This window comes from Arachis hypogaea, chromosome 5 (genome assembly GCF_003086295.3).
Source record: "Arachis hypogaea cultivar Tifrunner chromosome 5, arahy.Tifrunner.gnm2.J5K5, whole genome shotgun sequence".
In the NCBI taxonomy this organism is placed as follows: Eukaryota; Viridiplantae; Streptophyta; class Magnoliopsida; order Fabales; family Fabaceae; genus Arachis; species Arachis hypogaea.
The window spans coordinates 45,768,024-45,787,784 of record NC_092040.1 but is presented as its reverse complement, the minus strand read 5'-3'; the positions used below and the strand labels follow the sequence as shown (position 1 = coordinate 45,787,784).

The following is a 19,761-nucleotide window of genomic DNA, read 5'->3' as shown; positions in this document are numbered from 1 at the left end:
CCTTATATACATGTCAGCTGTGGGCCCCTTGTGAAGACAGGCCCATATTCCCAAGGACAGTGTCCTGCAGCCGCGTGTGGGTCGTACAAGACGCGTGTCCGGGTCGTTGGAAGGGCGCGGAGCCGGGTCGGGTGGAGCTCGGGCCAGGGCCGACCCGTCGGGTCTTTGGGCCGGGCCGTAACACTTTTGTTGTTAGAATTATACCGTAAGTAGACTTGGCTACTGGAACGCTCATACTTGTAGCATAATCTTATTAATAATATATGCATTTATAAACTTGAACTCACCGTTACAACCCATCTGGAAACGAAGAGAAATCAAAAGGAGAAGGGAGCAAATGAAGAGAAATGTGGAGGAGAAGAGTCTAGATCGGTTAAAAAGGAGGAGAGAAGCGGTCACGGGCCTTAACTCCAGGCAACACGTGTGACCCATGAATCAATTCGTCCCCGGCGTATTGTGTGGCCGAGAACGGCGTTTTGCAGGGGTTTCCTGGTCTGTCTTGCTTTCTCTTTTGATTACGCTGTCTATTCTAGTATTCTAGTTCTTTACTAATTTGTTTATGCACCTTGGATTTTAGGTTTTTGCTGACCCTACTCGTTAGGAGAGCTTGATCTTTGAGCTTTTAGAAGTTCTGTTTGGCTTTTCCAAGACCTTGCTAACGGGCACGATGCTGAAGGAAGTGTGGTAAGCCATTATTTCATTCTGTCTTTTATGGTATAGGATTAATGGAGTGGGAAAATGTAATTGGTTTGTGGAAATTGGATTCTGTTATGTTCATCCTATGCATTTAAGTAAAGTGCATTATTCTAGTGTGTGGATGGTGCTGGGAGTTTGAATGCATTGTGAATTTTTTCTTAATTGTTTTGCCATATTATTGGAGTCCTAACTCATAAGAGAGTGCTTAGCTGGCTTCGTTGCATAACTTCCACTCTAAGTATTTACATTGACATGGATTGTCAGATTTTGAGTATTCTGAAATCCCTCTTTTCCAACCTAGGTTACGCTACATTCAACAGTGTGCCAATCCCAACCATTTCACCATTTTGGCCTTCTTCAGTGCCTTTTTCAAAAAATTGTTTGAAAATTTAAATTAAGGTCTGGCTTGATTATAAATTTTAATTTGTTGTAATTTTTAAAATGTCAATGTTGATTTGAAACGTTGATTAATATGTTAAATTTTTAAAATATGGTCTATTCTGATTTATATGTTAATTTTAGAGTTATTTGTTTGAAGTGTTGATTGTTGATATTAGCATTATTATGCTTGATGCTGGATTATTCAGTTGTTATTTGGTCTGATTAATTGTTGTTATTAGCATAATTATGTTAACTTCTCAGTAGTTAATTGGTCTGGTTATTCCTTGTTTTTGTTTTGCTTACCATTAGATAAAGATTAATGGGAGGAGGAGAAGTTAATTGGATTGCTCCACAAATCAAGGAGGAAAACAAAGCAATGGAAGTGGACCCTGAACATGTCGCTGTCCCTGCCACATCTCCTGCCACTGTTGCTGCCACAGCTCCTCCTGCTGCACCCCAAGTTGATGAAGAAAACAACGATGAAGACAACGAGGGTCAAGAGTTTCTTCATAAGGGGAAAAAATCTTATATTTGGCAACATTTTACTGGGCTTCCATTGGCTGAGACTAAGGGACAACACAAGACTAAATGTAATCATTGTTGTAAAATATATAGTTGTCATCCAACTAAACATGGTACAAATTCTCTAAATAAGCACTTGAAAGCTGATCATAAGTGGATATTTACAAAAGTAAGGAAAAAGGGACACTTTATGGTTATATGCCTAAAATGTTGAAGAAGGGGAAGCTGACAAAGTCTTTAAAGGGTATAGCTTGGAAGATTGTAAGAAATTGGTTGCTGAGTTTGTTATACTTGATGAAATGTCATTTAATGAAAATTATGAAATCAGGAAAGGGATTCAACATTGTGAAAATTATGAAAATATTGGTTTAACGTTGTGGCTGGAAAGTTATGGTTGATGACTGGGTCAAGGACTCAAGGCTACCATGCCTATCACAAGTATTAAAATATCTATTTGGCTTCACGTAGTCATTAGAAACCTGGTTTTCATCCGGTTTAGACCCTAGTTGTGGCCCAAAAGTGATGAGATTCATCGGGTCTAGGGCCAGGTTAGGGTATAAAAAATAGACCAGTAAATATTTAGGGCCGGGTTTGGGTTAAGACAAACATGGTTTCACCCAGTCCAACTTTCCGTGTACACTCCTAGATTTAACTGTCACTGATTAGCAGATTCTATTGCTTATTTCTACTTAGTATAACATTGCATATTCTCTTTTTATTCTTTCAATGGGTGATTCGTATGATTTAATGGAGCTATAACTCTGCCTCTACTTCAATCACTGTGTGTGTTGGCAAGTATTATCTTTCAACACAATCAGACAAAATGACTTCCCTTTATTTTAGTTCATTAAATGGAATATTTGTTGCAGAAGTTTGTTGTATGCTTTGATCATACTTCTCCTGAAATTATTTCAGGTTATTGAACAGTCTGGAGTTCTTGAAATGCCAGATTTGATGTACATTAACACACCTGCTGTTGTAACAACTGCAGTAGGTCAAATGGTAAAGTTTCTATACTTGTTTTTACATTACCATTGTGTTTACTCCATCATTTCCTGGTCATATTACCTAAGGATTAATGCACGTTATATATTCGCATTACTATTAGACTTCTCTGGCTTCCACGTTATATATACACAATAATCCAGATAAGTGCCTTCTGATGCACACTAGTATTAGGCATTCTCAAATATTGAAGAGCAAATATAGGTTATAGATGCAAAATTTTATTGAACTAACCACCTGTTTAGTATTTTGTAATCAAGATATTATCTGATTACCCGAGTAGTTGTTGGCTCAAGCCTTGTTCTATTTCCATTTTGAGGTAAATTGTGTCTCCCATTTAAACTTTGGCTTCTTGCTGGCAATCCAACCCTTCAATTATTCAACCCCCGCAAACAGTCAAACACACTTTTAAAGTTTTGCGGTATTATGAGCATGTTTCCCTGCCTATTTCTTTAAAATTAGTTGTGATATCATGTCCTATATGTTGATGTTATGACCTATGAGGACTGATTTACAGCTGAAGCATGCTTTAGTTATTTGAATTTATGTTAATCACTTTGTTGTTACCGAATACTCTTAAAATCTAAGCTTGTAAATTTGTTTTATGGATTCATGTATTGTCAAGACGTTGGGCTTCTTTTTGTGGGAATGACAATTGCTGATTGGTTGGTCTCTGTCTTTGTTGATTTTTATACGTGAATGTTAGATACCTTATTAGGTTCTACCAAGTGTTCAACCTCTAACTAATGGGCCTCGGATACACATTACAGAGTCAGTCAGTTAGTAGAGTATAAAAGAGAGAGCATTTGAGAGATAAAATATGAGAGCTGAAATGTAAAAAAAATGAGAATTTGGGAGATCAAAGCAAAGGATCTCTTGGATATTCCTAACCATTGTATTCTTATATTTAGGAATAATAGAAGTTTTCTTTAGTATTATAATATTCTGAAACTGTTCTTATCACGCAATGGTTATGGATATTCAAGAGATACCTTGCTCTCCACAATGGGCTTTTATGCTCTTCTACTGACCAACTCTAATCTTATGCAAGGCCCATTGATCAGAGGCCCTGTACCTATCAATGTACTCCATCGCATTCATTTTTACCGCTTACTTACTTTCACTAAAATTAATGATAGGCAATTTCTAAGGGATGAAGGAAGGGAAGCACAAAATATCATTAAAGTAAGTTATGTTTGCATGGCAAACTCTTTTAACTTTGTTCACGCACTAGCTTGACATTGTTGTTACATTGATAGGTCTTGGGATCATCCCTTTTCTTTTCTTTTTTCCCAGGTTTATTTGGCAAATATGTGTCTTAAAGGAGTTGATACTGATGCACTAGTCACTGCATATGAGCTCGTTGTTATAAAGTATGTAGAATGTTTTTGACAGCAATAATCACTTAGGAAAATTCTACTGCATTTTAAGATTTTAGCTCTATATCTGGTTAGAACTTAAAGGCCAGTTAAACTGAAATTTAATCATTTTGAATTTAGTAATGTTAGACCTAAGACTATAATCCAAATTAGAAAATGATTAACATATGCATTTTGTATTGCATAGATTTTGTGGAAACTATGAATATGCAAGACACTTATTTACTTCTATTTTATGCTTGCAGCCCATTTAGTGAAAGCGCAGGCACAGTTGGCACCAGGTCGGCTGTTTCGGCTGAACAAGCTGGATGTCTCCCCATGGACGAGGTATTCAGACTAGCTGTAACAAGCTTCAAGGTTTATGACTGGCGTCTTTTTGGTGCAGCAAGTTGAGACTCCTCTATTATCTGGAGTATTATCTGGAGTGGGACTTCAGCCATTAGTTTGAAAATAGTAGTTGCTATTCACAATTTAGATCATTGTGTATATTCCTTATAGGGTTTGCTTCTATTATGCCAGAACTACTTTAGTTGTTTTTCTTTTGGTATTTAGTTATATTCTATCTTGTTATCATGAACTTGATGGGATGGATTGCAGGTAACTAGTACCTGGAGAGAATAATATTTTGGTTAGAAATGTCAGTGACTTTTTCAGTTTTTGGATGTGATAGATTCTGATGTACTCTTTTTTTAATTCTCAAGGTTCATAATTCACTCTTTTTTTAGTGCAATTGGAGCACGGACGTCTAGATTTTATTATTTTAAAATTAATTCAATCTTGTAGTATTTTTTATTTTATTTTTATTTTTATTTTAATGGCTCAAAATATGATACCATTGATCAAAGGATGAGTTTACTTAACATCTTTATTATTCAGATTGGTGGTTCGCATTTCTTTTTGCTGCTTTATGGCCAACATATTGGGACAGAAGCAACGTGCTTCCTCTGATTGCAGCACCAAGGGGCAAGGTCACACCATCTTGAACATGGTAGGGTTTTGTATTATTTGAGTTTTGGTTGACAAAGTTGTTATACACAAACAAAAATAAAGTGCTCATATGATAAATTCATTTTGGTGGGGGCACTGACATTGAAAGCCAAGAATTATCATGTCTAAAGCTGTATGGTCACTTATAATTAGAAATGTACTTTTTTTTCCATTAAAAAATTTTATATCATTTAACGGGAGAAAGTGAAATGTTAACTAGATCTAGATTATTTGGTTGGATTTGCACACAATGGAAGTTATTGATACGAATAGGTAATTCAGAAAATTTAATCAGTTAATTTGTGTACTTATAGTAAGATTGTGTACTTGTAGCCCCCAATATCTAATACAAGGGTAATAATTGGCATGTGAAATGACCACACTATGCCTTTGATTTTCATTTTCAACTTGAACCTTGTCTTATTTCAAGTGTTTAACCTCCATCTTCTGATAATTGGGTGAATGATCAGTTTCTATTTTTCATAGTATAAGGCGTTGTTTGTCTCTTCCATTTGTCAATCATGTATGTTCACTGTAATGGATAGAACGTAGACTCATTGTACCTATCTTTCTCTCAAATACGGCAGATCAATGATAGAAATGCAAGGTTCAGTGCCATTTTCTCCACTGAAAGCTATATTTAATAAAACGAAGGGTTGAAAACCTCCCATGAAGGCACGGCAAAGACCCTAAATCTGGCCCAATTAGAACCCAATAATGTCTTGGTTTCCAGCCATCTTTTTTCCATTGAAATTTTATCCGTTTGAACTCTTGACTCTTGCTAATGAGCCGAAGTTAAAATAGCATATGTTTCCTCTCTGTCTAGAGGTTTTGGGATCGAGCCTTATCTAATATCACTTCACCAAAAAAGATAAAATAAAAAACACCCTTAACTCTTGAGTCTCTCTGGAAAAAAAAAAAAAGTGCTCCTAAGTCTCAATGTTTATCTAATTGACGTAGTGTGTACATTTTATATGGGATATATGATGCGGTATTTTACAACCCACAAATTAATCGACAAGTGCACTGGGTTGTACCAAGTAATACCTTATGTGAGTAAGGGGTCGATTCCACGAGAATTGATGGATTAAGCAACAATAGTGTTTGATAGGCTTAGTTAGGCAAGCAGAAAATAATGTTTGAGAGTTTAATCGCATTCAATAGTAATTAAGAAAATTGGAAGACATGTATGTAAATAAGTTGAGAACCAAATATGGGGAAACAGTTAAGACTTTAGAATTATCTATTTTTCTGGATTTACTTTTCTTACTAACTATTTTAATTATGTAGGATTTAATTTATGACAAACTGTATGTGACTAGACCCTAATTCCTTAGACCTTCATAGTCTCCTCTAAAATTCATTAACTGCCAATTTCTTGGTCAATTAATTTCAATTAGAGGGTGATAATCAATTTCTAGTTTATATGTCACAAAAACTCTAATTACCCAAAAAATAAAAAAGATTATATGTCACGTATCCTGTTAAATTCAGATAATTAAAATTTAGGAGAAATTTGTTTTCAAGCTGTTGTTCAAGTAAAGAGCTTTTCTAAGTTTTACAAGAACTCAAGTAGAAAGAGGGTCATACTTCCATTCCACCCAAATTCATAAAATAAAGAGCGAAAACAATTCTTAAATTATAAATCCATGCATAAATTAAAATAGAAAGAGCAATATAATCAATCCATACAAATAGACAGAGCTCCTAACCTTAACAATGAAGGATTAGTTGATCATGGAATGCGGAATGTAAATTTCTATAGAATTTCCTAATGGAATCCCCATAATGGAATCTACCTAATAGAAGTGAAGTCTCCTCTTTTTATAACTAATCCTTATTAATTTAAAATCTAATATTTTAAATTAAGATAATATCTTTTCCTATTTAAAAATCAAATTTGAATTTAAATCAGAATTTACTAACTACTCTGCGTCTTGTAACGTGGGGACCACTTGGCTTCACTGGATCCGCGCCTAACTTGGGTGCTAAAATGGGGCCCAAAAATCACCCCTTAGCGTTTCTGCGTTTCTGCACGGGGCGCATGTCACGCGTACGTCTCGCTGGTCTTCTTCGGGAGTCACGCGGACGCGTCGGTCACGCGCACGCGTTGTGGAGCAAATCTTCAAATAACGCGTACGCGTCAGTCACGCGCACGTGTCGCCATGGAAAGCTCCAAATCACGCGTACGCGTCGCTCCTCGCTGCTATCTCCTTTAATTCTTGAGCTGCAAAAACTCCATCAAATCCAGTCGAATGCTACCTAAAATAAACAATATTGCGCAAAACTCAAAATAGCATCTATAGTGGCTAAAATATAATTAATTCTTAATTAAACTCAACAAATTAGATACAAATTCACTAGAAAAAGATAGAAAAGATGCTCACACATCAATATGTATTATATGTAATTAATTATATTTACATATTATTAGTAGTATAAAAATTTGGAAGAATTTTAAGTATATCAAGTATACCGGTATTTCAATAATTTTAATCATTGATTTCAATTATAAAAAATATAATATATATTAAAATACTGATGTTTCAAGTATACTTAAAGATTTTCTTAAAAATTTATGAATAATGCTACGGTGAAGAGTAAAGTTGGATGAAGTGAGACAATTATTTTTTATAAAAAAAATAAAAAAAATAAAGACACAATGTATACTCACCTAAAAAATTAAGCCAATCTTCACGTTTTAATTCTATATAATTTCACTCTTCACTAAAAAAATTCATATAATTTAATTGTTTTGTTAAGAAACAAAATTAATAAAAAATACAAAAAAACTTGTATATAAGGAGAAATTTTAGAGATTTTTTTAATATTTTCATATATATATATATATATTAATTTTAGCATTATTATCAAATATTTTTAAAAATTTTTAATTAAGTTATTATATATAAAAATAATTATATTATGTATATATAAAAATTATCCATTAAATTAGTTATTATCAAAAATATATATTAAAATTTAAAATATATATTAAAAAATAAATTTAATGTGTATATATATATACCACTAACGATGCAAGTTAGTGAGTGACCATTCCCATCATGTACAGGTGGCGGTCTGAGGACCCCACATGTGACGACAACGAAATCATGAAGAGTCAATCACGTGTCATGCAACTAGTTTGAAAAATAATGCAGTCTGTGGGACCCATCTAATATATTATTTAATTTAAAATAAAAATAAAAGCTTTGGGGATGTGGCAGTGTTCTTAGGACATACGGTTTTCACACACATTTGAGAATGCAGAAAGGAAAACAGGCGTAAATTATTGGTGAGCAATCAACGTCAAATCATTGCCAAATCTTTCTAGATCAGTTATCTGCCACACTGACATAGGTTTAACCACGCTGTTAATGAACATATCAATACCAAAAGCCACCAATAAGCTTTTATTTTAGGCTTTATTTAATTATTTCAATTAATATCATATTTTTTCACTTTTATAGTAAGTGGCTAATTCTCTCCTCACAAAGATCACTCGTAAAACATGTTCTATTTTTCCTAAGTACGCGTCAAATCTTAGATTATTTGGTTAAGTAATAAGGTATGAAAAAATATTATTGTCTAGATTTTAAATTTGGTCTAAAATAATGGTTGGTCCAAAAATAATTTTTCTCAAAATATGTTGGTTCAAAAAAAATAATTTGAATAATATTTTTATTTAAATTATTTTTAGATTTTTCTCCAAATATTATAAATAAAAGACAAAATATACACATAAAATATATTATTTTATTCTAATTTTTATATCTCTTGGATCTTCGTTAAAGATTTATAGGATTATCGAAAGTTTTATTGTCCCCCTTTAAACTAACCTAACTACGAATTCAAGTTTAACGTAAATTTTATTGGCTTATTAATTACACAATAAAATAATTCATTTTGATACTCAACAGTGTTTACGTCCGAAAAAAAAAACAAAACTAAACAGATAGACCAGTCCAAAAAACTAAAAGTATACAAGAGTATTTTTTAAATAATAATGGATATCATAAACCAAAACAAGTGTTATCTACTATAGTCATGATATTGAAGTTTTATTTGATACAACAATATAATTTTACTATTGCATCTTAGCTTATTCTAACCCTAAATTCTCTTATTCTTAAATGAAAGCATCATATACTTATTTGTTAATGAAAATCACATGTATGCCAAACAAATAAAATAAACTCGAGTGATTTATTCAGCATAAAAGTTAGGGTGTATAAAAAAGTTATAATTAAGACTATTTATCGTTTACACATTTAGCAAACTTTCATGCTAGCTTCTCTATCAACTTCATGTTAAAACTTTAAATTTCATTTAAATTCTATAAATGATTCAAAAATTTTCCACTATTATACAATTTGTTACCCTTTCTAACTGGTTGCTGCCAACCATTTAAGAAGCATATACATGTTTTAATGATGATTTTCGATAAGTATACAGAAGAAGATTTTTTTTTTCAATATATTAAGGACAAAATAGCTTTATTTTAATTAATTAATTAAGACTTTAATATGAAATACAAAGGGAGAGAAATTCAGAAAAGAGAAGACTCTGCCAACGGTGATATGACTGTAGAGTCTACTATTTATAACGGCCATCCTGATTTGCTATTATATATTACTAGCGTGATAACCCGTGCAATGCACGGGATACACGAAATTTAAACTTTTTTAAAAAGAAATACTAAGAATATAATTAAAATATATTCTATACAAATAGATATGTTGTATTAAGTTTGAATAATTACAAAATTATTATTAGACTAAAATAAAAAATAGATTACAACAATTATTCAATATGTCAATAAATATATAACATATTTTGTAAGATAATAAAAGTTAATAAAATATTCAAACAATTTCTAAACACTAAAAAACAGAACAGAAAAAAAAAAGTACAATAGAGATGTAGTTTACTATTACATATTATCTTAAGAACAAATAACATTAGGATACTTACTATTACCAAAACAAAATATATATAACATATATAAATTTGTTCATTAAACAAAAAATAAAATATCTTCAAGACAACTTAACATATAATTTACAATATCCATCAAATAGACTTATACATAGGAGGCCTAACAACGCTGAATCGATAACTCTATCTGGCGGTTAGCTATCGAGCTAAGTTTCAAAGTAATGGTATCACCCTCCTTTAAATTATATGTTCTACAACATTCACTCCACCCGACCCCAAATTTTCATTCTGTACGTCTTCCTCGACTCTTCAGTAAGTGAAAAAAAACTCATTCTTCTCAACATTGGAATCTGGACCAATGATCGTCCAAATCGAACCATCTCCATATGGTTTAAGATACACAGCAAATTTTGAAGCCAAATACTGCAACAAATAATTCATAGTTAACATAAACATAATATTTTTATACACAATGAATAACAGATTTAGGAAGAACATCCAATAAGTTTGTAGAAAAAAAAAAGAAAACACTATTTAAGATCAACTTACCAATCTAGACTGTCCAACATCCCAAGCTGTGATCTTCTTTTCATAAGAAATCTCTGGAGCATATCTAATTCAAGATAATATGAACTTAATCATGAGAGTAAAAAATAAAAAGCTATCAAATGATATTAAAATACAAAAGAAAGGAAAATAGTTACATGTACCATTACCTAGGATCAGGCAATTGGTTTGACACATTAATGTGTTCATCAACTTGCAATGATAAACTGCTGCCACTAGACAAATTTATGGGATTATCTGGATTATCCCCAACCAGTGACCCATGTTGATCATTGTCTTCATCACCATCCGATGAAAACCGTTCATCCGATGGTTCAGACCCAGACAGAACAATGACATCAGCTGATGAGTCTTCTTCCATCCTGGTATACTTTATGTGGAAGACTCTTGACACATTATCAAGTGTCTCAGGGTCCATTAGCTCAGGAACATAGCAATCAGGATCAAGGTGAACTTGGATGGGTTGGTTGTCTTTATCAAACAATGAAATAAAAAAAAATTCCAAAACCAACGTACCTAAATTGAACACATGCCGGTTTATCGCTAAGATAGAAAGTTCTAATCATTTCAAATGAGTACTCAGTTATCAGCAACTGATCATTCTTTTTGATCACCTCCAAGGACAAACAATTATCTAACTCGTCAACCACATAGAATATTGGCCCGAATCCTTCCCCATGAGTTGAAACAAAATTTGAGGGAAGAGCTCTATCACCCTATATTCAAATTTGTTAACAAAGTTAACTCTTGTAACTAAACATGCTAAAAAAGCTTCACATAATCTTACCTAATTATTTAGCAAATAGAGGTATTTTAAATCTACTATTATTACCAACTGAGCAACACAAGAGTGGCATTTGGAATTTCAAGAGTGGCAAGTATGGGAAGCACTTAATTGATATACACACATGCATAAAGTACTAAAAACTATAATTCTCACCCAAAAGAGCAAAAAAAATGCATGAAATTGGAGAGACACATGAAAATGTTGATTAATTATCGTTTATGATTTTAACAATAAATTAAAACCAACCTGTTGAGGTTCAGAAAAAATCAAATTCTAGTTCAGTAAATGAACTAACATTATAATGAGAAGAAAACTTTAGAATAAATAATTGAGTAAATTCTAGTTCAGTAAATATCTCAATGAATTTAAAAAAAAATACATAGAAAAACGACAAAGGGGCAAAGCAATCAGTCTCACAAATGAAGAAAATAATAGAAAATAACAAATTAAAGAACATAAAGCCAAATCAGTAATCTAATTAATTGAGATTGACACTACTCTACAAAACTGCACATTGGCCATTATATCTCATTACCTGCTGATTGAGATCGCAAAATCTGAAAACCAGTTCTTTTTCGCTAGGCCAATATACCTGGGTTGCTAAAAACCTCCTATTAACATATAAAGGCACGATTAGAATTTAAGACTGAGACTTATAACCAAGAAAACAACTAACTAAGTATAGAAAAAAATTGTAACAAACTAAAAGCACAATAATGAAAAATACCCAAGAGACCACATTAGAAAACTAACAAAGATATTGTATAAATTACAACAACTTCTGAAATCTAGCCTACATACAAATGAGAGGCCAATAAAATTAAATTAAAACATGAAAAATATCTGAATAACAATTTAAAAAAAAAAACACTATAGATTGCATTACATCGATATTGAATTCACATTAAAATTTTCATAACTTAATATGAAATATATTTAATGGAAAAACAAATGAGAGTTCAATTGAATTGAAAATGCAGCAAAGAGAACATCTTCTCTAATGCTCAGCACCATACCTGTTTGGATCTTCTCTATTAGCATCTATGGCCATTCAGACTTGTCAAATAGAGAGGCTTGATATAAAGATTTAAGAAGAAATAAAGGACCCTGTCTCGTACTACAAAAGAGAGCATTATAATAAAGTAAACCCTAACAGAAAATTTCAACAAATTCAAGAAAAACAAGCGATAAAATTGAATAAAGAAACTTAAAGAACAAAACACAAAGCATGTCATTTGTAGCACCTTAAATCATGTAGGAAAGTGAAGATATTTAAGAATTTTCACATAGAAACAAAAGCCACAATAAAACATTAAAACTGATAACAAATAAGATAAGAAAATAGCAACACTAACACTCAGGACATGCGAATTACTAAACTCAATTTATGTTTCTAGTCAACATCATATAAAACTTTTAATTTAAGCAAAGTTCAAAAAGCATCTGAACCAGCATGATTAAATTTATCCATTGAACAGTTAAATCCAAGCAATCAAGCATTGTCTGGGCATTCGAGCAAAAGAAAGAATCAAAAAGAACATTTAAATCACACCAACAACACAATAACACCAATTGAAACATTTAAAAAGAAAACAACCAAAAAGAATATCTAAAAATCACCAAGGCTGAAAACAATAATTTGATATCAACGAATTAAAAGATAAGGTTTCAGGAAAATGAAAAAAACCCAAACCAAAGAACATTCAATCACAGTTTAAACCAAAATTCAGAATCTCCTCAAATTGAAGTGGCAAGCACCCTAAAAATCAAAGAACCAAAAAATAATTTTCAAATAAAGATTCAGATCAGTTGAATCAGTGTTCACAGAGGTTCACTATTTCAGTAACACAGTTTCACTATATAAGAGTTAACAGAGTTTCACTATACCAGACTTCAATCATAAATTGATAGTTAACAAAAAAAGGTTACCTAGAGAACATGCAAGAGACTGTGGTCGCGGAGAGAGAGAGAGACACCGAGAGACAGAGACAGAGACACCGAGTGACCAAGGGAGACAGAAACACCGAGGGAGACAGAGCATGCAAGAGTGCTCGAGTAGACGATGGCTTCGAAACTTACGATGGCTACCGCGCGATCGAGGCTTCCAAGGTTGCGATGGCTGCTTCGCGATCGAGGGGAAGTGAGCGCGCAGACGGTAGCTGTTCGAACGAACAATGGCGGCGGAAGGAGGTGGTTGCTGAACGAAGCTGAGGGGCTCTCTGGAGCTCGATGAGATTGAAACGGCGCCCTGGACTCTGGAATGCTAGGTCTGGGACGGGAGCATGAAGTTAGGGCTTGCTACTTGTCTCATTGAGTAGAACCGCAGCGTTTTGCTGCCTAGAAAGTTTTATCCTTTTTTTTTATGAAAAAAATATCTAAATATACACTATTAAAGTACTAACATAGATAATTTAGATATATCAATAAAAAATTAATAAAACCAACTAAGTATTTGAGTATTGGATCACTACTAAATCGAAAAAATAAAAAAGGATGAATAACATATTTTTATTTACTTTTTAGTAGAGTTGATATATTTTTAATAATAAAAGTAAAATTACTAAAGAATTCATTAGATTTTTTTTTTAATGATTGAAATTTATGTTTTAAAATTTTGTTTGAAATATATATTTTCACATGATAAATAAATAAGAAATACACATAACCAATTTCACTAAAAAATATCCTTTTACATGAGATATCTAAATCTAAATATAAAATTATAACACAATTTAAAAAAATACATTTTTAAATGATTTTGGAATTCATTATCTAAATTATGGAATACATTTTAATAAGTTGTAACAACATATATATATATATATATATATATATATATATATATATATATATATATATATATATATATATATACCAAACAAACCCCACATCTATATACAATAACGATACATACAAATTTAAGCACAAGAAAGAGAACAATACCTTTTATAAATATCACAACTCCAAAGAATGAGTTGATAATTACATACCAAAATAGATCCATTGACAATATAGTTTACCAATTTCCCAAGTACTTAACACAACTAAGCAAAATTCTAACAATTCTTCAGAGTCTTGCAATGATATTATAGATATCTATATAATTATATATTGTAATGTAAGAAACAATTAGCCACTACACTCATCCATCCTTTCCACAGCATCGCTAGTATTTTCACAATCTCCAAACGCCCTCCGAAGCTCCTCCCTAATAGTGAGAGGCTGATGATTGCCAACTAAATTGGAACCTTGTGAGGAGCAGATTCTTGCATGAAAAGCATGGTTAACAGTCTACAGAGAACACAGCAAAATATAAGAACAATAATAACACAGAAGAAAAAAAAAATAAAAAAATAAATAAATAAATAAATAAATAAAACAAATTGAGATAATAAAGAAATCAGGTATGATAAAAATTTGGAAAGTAATAACAGAGATATTAAACAAATAAAGAAACCAAAGGTAACCAACATACATGTATCCATATATGTATTAGTGTAAACATAGTTTACTAATAGATAAAGAATCAAAGCCCATTAGATAAAGAAATACCCAACAATTCCAGTTCAGAACAGAAATTGGTGAAGCATGATGCACTGGAGCACCTGAGCTCGAGGAACATTGAACGGTTGCATTGGAGTGAAACTCAACAGGATTCTTAAATTCAAAAGGAAAATGAGGAACAAAGGGATCCAGAGGAAATTTCTAAATGGAACAAGAGAGGAATAACATCAGTAACACTTAATACATCGCCCATGAAAAAACACATAACAATATAGGCAATTGAGGCTAACTTGATAAAAAAAAAAAGAGACTGGACTAACGCAACATCAGATTGACATAACAATGGTACCACCTGCTGTTGATTATCATGGATGGAGTCCTCCAAAAAGCTCACAATATCAACATCATCACATATTGCACGAACAACATGAAGAGATTTATTCAAATCATATCCAATGGGTCTAGGATCCACTATGAAGACAATTTTCTTGTTCATCAACTGAGAAATCATGGTATTCGGAATAGTGTAATCATCCGTTGACTAAGAAAAAGGAAAAAAAAATAGGTACATTAGCAAAATTCACATACCTGAACCATAAACAGTCAACTGAAAACAAGGACAATTAAATTAAATTAAAAACAAAATGATTACTTGGGACGAATTTATTTGGTCCATCAAAAAATCTATGCAACTCTTTTTCAGTATTTGCATCACCTCATCATCTTCAAGTATGAAAATATTGCTCCCATTTGAATGGGAAATAATAATTTTGATGCGATACCTAAATAATGTAAACAAAAGAAAAAATATACACTAAGAGACAGTTGTAGAAGATGAAATTAAACAAAAAGAAAAACTGGTACCAAGAACTCCAAGGGATAAAATAGATACCTTCTTATGACATCAAAACACCCAACTTTACACAGATAACAATAAAATAAATTTCCAACATGAGAAACAGGTGCATTACACAAACAGCAATAGTACCACCACATCTGATGTTTTGGCACATCAATAATTTCACCGATCAAAATACAAATCTGATCCTGTAGAGAAACAGTAATTGGCATATTATGATACATGTTTCTATCATACTACACATGTTGAAATACATTTGAGACGGTTGAAAACATAAACATAAATACTAACATTTCTTGATGCAGAAGAATATATTTTAGCACAAAGAATGTCAGCAAGCATCTCTTTAACACTATGCAGTTCTATTGGAACACCAGAAACAACTTGGTTGTGATAACTTCTAAGCTGTCCACACTGAGAGAAGTCTTCAAGTATTGGGCTAAAGCCCGAATCAGAAGTAACATCCTTAAAGTTTGGAAACAAAAACATGAATCACAAATGGAAGCCAACTTTGTAAAGTATGCGGCAAAATCATATTGGCATGTAAAGGATAGCATTCAAAGGAACAGCCAAAGAATTAGAAACTGGCGATCAGGAAACTATATCTAAAAACAACTCCTCTAATTCACTAGTATCTAACTTAAAGAGACCGCACTAACCTTGATGCAATGATCAGACTGAACTTTCCTGAAAAAACGTGCATCACTAATGACATTGATGATTTTAAAGGTACCACAATAACCGGGACTGTTAATCCGCTTTGCCTGAACTTTGAAAACAATCTCTTTCCCAATGAGTTGATGAAAAATTTTTGGACAGTATGGGTGCTCAATTTTCTGACATAGATATTCAAAAATGATCACTAATTAATGAATGAAATTGAAGAATAAGAAATACTTATTGATAAAGTATACAGAAATAAAACTTAAGAACATTAACCATACCTCCATTTCATCTTCTAACAACAAAAACACATCAGAACAGGTTCTCCCTAATAGCTTAGTCGCCGCACTGTCTAACAACACAAACATTCCACAAGAAGTACCATCTTCAACAAGTATCTTAATCCTGTAACTATAACCAAGAAACTAAACATCAGATTAATCTATTTGTGAGAGTCACAAGAAGGTGATAAGTGAAGCTAACTTATATTATTGAATCATAACAGATTGAAAAAAGTTTTCTAAATCATAAACTGGATTTACCTGGTCATAAAATGCTGGACCTCTTTCCCGCACAGCTGACAATGAAACACATTATCATCACCAACAATTGGATGACCACAAACACAACAAAAGACCCACCACTCTGGATCTTCAACAATCTCTTTAATTTTTCCAACCACAAAGAATTGTCCATCCTATTAAAATAAAAAATTTCAGAATCGAATGCACAAGCCCTGTCTACAACATCGAAAAATCAATTAACATGAGTACTTCTTACATAGCCCTAGAACATGTAAAAACCTAATAGTACACACCTCATTGTTTCCTTTAAGATTAGCAATAGTCCGCATTAGCTTCCAGTCAAAAGATTCATCATCGATTACACATACTAAATCCCCATTCTCATCACTACACAGTCTACTGAAATCATGGCTTGCGATATGGTATCTATGAAAAAAAAATATTACAGTAAAACAATTTCAGAAAAACACATATAGAGACAGAGAGAGAGACAGAGAGAGTGAGAAAGACAGAGAGAAAGAGAAAAAGAGAGAGAGGAACAGAGTGAGTGAGAAATACAGAGAAAGAGCGAGAATAAGAAACTGAGAAATAGAGAGACAGAGTAAGCGACTGAGGGATAGAGACAAAGACAGAAATTGTCAGTTGATTGGGACAAAATTTCACGAGTTTGAATGGAACTAACCCATTCAGAAAATCCACTGTTTCCTGCATATCACGGTTGATTGAAACCCGAGAAACATTGATGACATTTTGAAGACTAACTTTATCTAAAAAATCATGAAACACAATAAGAAGAAACTAAGTGAGAAAGAAACAATTAATTGGTAAACAAAAATATATCAAGAAATCAAACTCAGACATATGTGCAACATGGACAACTTTTCACCTCCATTGACTTGGATCTTGAAAGATTCCAGAATAAGAACTGGTGCTCTCTGATACTTTTTCAAACTATTGATATCCAAAAGAGCAGAACACTCACCAACAAGAATACAGGGGATTTTCTTCCTGTGTAATCATTATAAAAAATGAGCAACAACAATAGAATAATCCAACAATAATAAAAGATATGAAAAACAGGCATAACATGATTTAAAAATAGAATAGAATAAAAAAAAGAAAGGGAAGCGATACCCATCTGCAAAAACTGCAAGGACAATAACTCTGAATATCTTTCCATTAAACTCAACATCACTTTTCCTTTTCAATCCGCACAGAACACCAACAAAATCTGTTTAGTCATAATATAGCAGAAAGGATTCAACCACAGGATACAATAACACAAGACATTTTATTCAGCTGTTATTAATCTCACTTTAAAACACCTTTATTCCAGGTCAAATCTCAAAAAGGGAAACTTACCTATTAGGTACTCATAATCAGAGCGCTTTTGAAGAATCTCGTCCACAGAGGTTAAACATAAACCAGGATTAGGTATGTCTCTATCTTCAGCTGCAACAACAGAGGTACTACACTTGAAAAGGATCCGGAATCGATGTCTTGTAACCCTAACCAATCCACTATTAGGTATCACTTTGAAATCAGAAATAATGAATACATGTCCTTCTTTTAACTGATGAATAAAAGTTGTGATCAAATCATGGTCAACAGTTGCTTGAACCTTGTGGTGCTGCAAATTAAAAAAGAGGAAAAAGATCACATCACCATTTCTAAATATCATAGCATGACATGTTACATCCTAAAACTGATCAGATACACGATTTACTTAAGTAAAAACTGATTTTTTGATACAACATCGGGACACACAAACACACATACACAGGATATTTAAAATACAATACTGACCTGCTTATCCATCAACACCATATGTAACATTTTCTGCATATTTTCCTTAACAATGCTAGCATCTTCCCAAATGGTCAAGATCTTAGCCTCAATACTCCAAGTTTCCTTCCATGGAGAGATTTTCTGAACAGGATCAATAGGAAGATTCATCTTATCTTATCAAATAAATAAATAAATACTAAAGATCAAAGAATGTGGATGAAAAAAAAGAAATTAAAGAACAAAATAGCAGCAACAGAAAACTGTGTGGGATCTCAGATTTATCTCAAGAGAAAGGAATGCAAGAGAAAAAAGACAAGTAAGGAACAAGTGATAGCCCTTGAAAAATCAACACCATACTCCATCACCTCATTACTACTTATACAAGAGGAATGACCAAGTTTCCAAGGCAAAGCTTGTAGAATACGTTTCTCTTACACTCCTTGGCTACATTGATTGATTGATTGACATATGACATTCAATGTGTCCATAGGTAATTAAATTAGATTTACCCATACCTCTATATAATATAGATAGATATCTCATATCAACTTATCTATGAATCTATATACATCGATCTACCTATCTATCTATATATCTATAAATCTATAAAGAAACCATACCTACTGATTGATCCTATCTTTGACTATATAATAATACTATTCCCAATAAGTATGACTGCTAAAATAGAAGACATGTATACTTATTCCCATCAGAAACATAGATTCCATAATTGAAACTGAAAATTGATAATCAACCGTTGAGCCGAATCATTAAATCAAGAAGAACACAATAACAAACTAAGAAGATTAGCTCAGATAAAGAACAAAAGTAAAATATTTTTTCCAAACCAAATAATTAAACCTACAAAATGACACCAAATTAGCACTGAATTAGAGAATCTACAAAATTAACTAATAGGTCCGACGTACAACCATAATTAATTGGAACATTAGGAATTTCACAAACCCTAGAGAATAAAATGTGCATTAACCATATAACAGATACCAGTAATCATCAGAATTTGAAAAATTAGGGATTTCAGAAACCATAGACAAAATCATCAGAATTTGAAAAATTAGGGATTTCAGAAACCATAGACAAAATCATCAGAATTTGAAAAATTAGGGATTTCAGAAACCATAAACAATAAAACCCATGCCT

The 19,761-nt window shown here is 32.3% G+C and overlaps 1 pseudogene; it reads left to right on the top strand.

The window, feature by feature from the left end:
- Positions 1 to 218: 218 nt before the first annotated feature.
- On the top strand, positions 219 to 4,652 carry LOC112801543 (uncharacterized; annotated as a pseudogene).
- Positions 4,653 to 19,761: the final 15,109 nt, after the last annotated feature.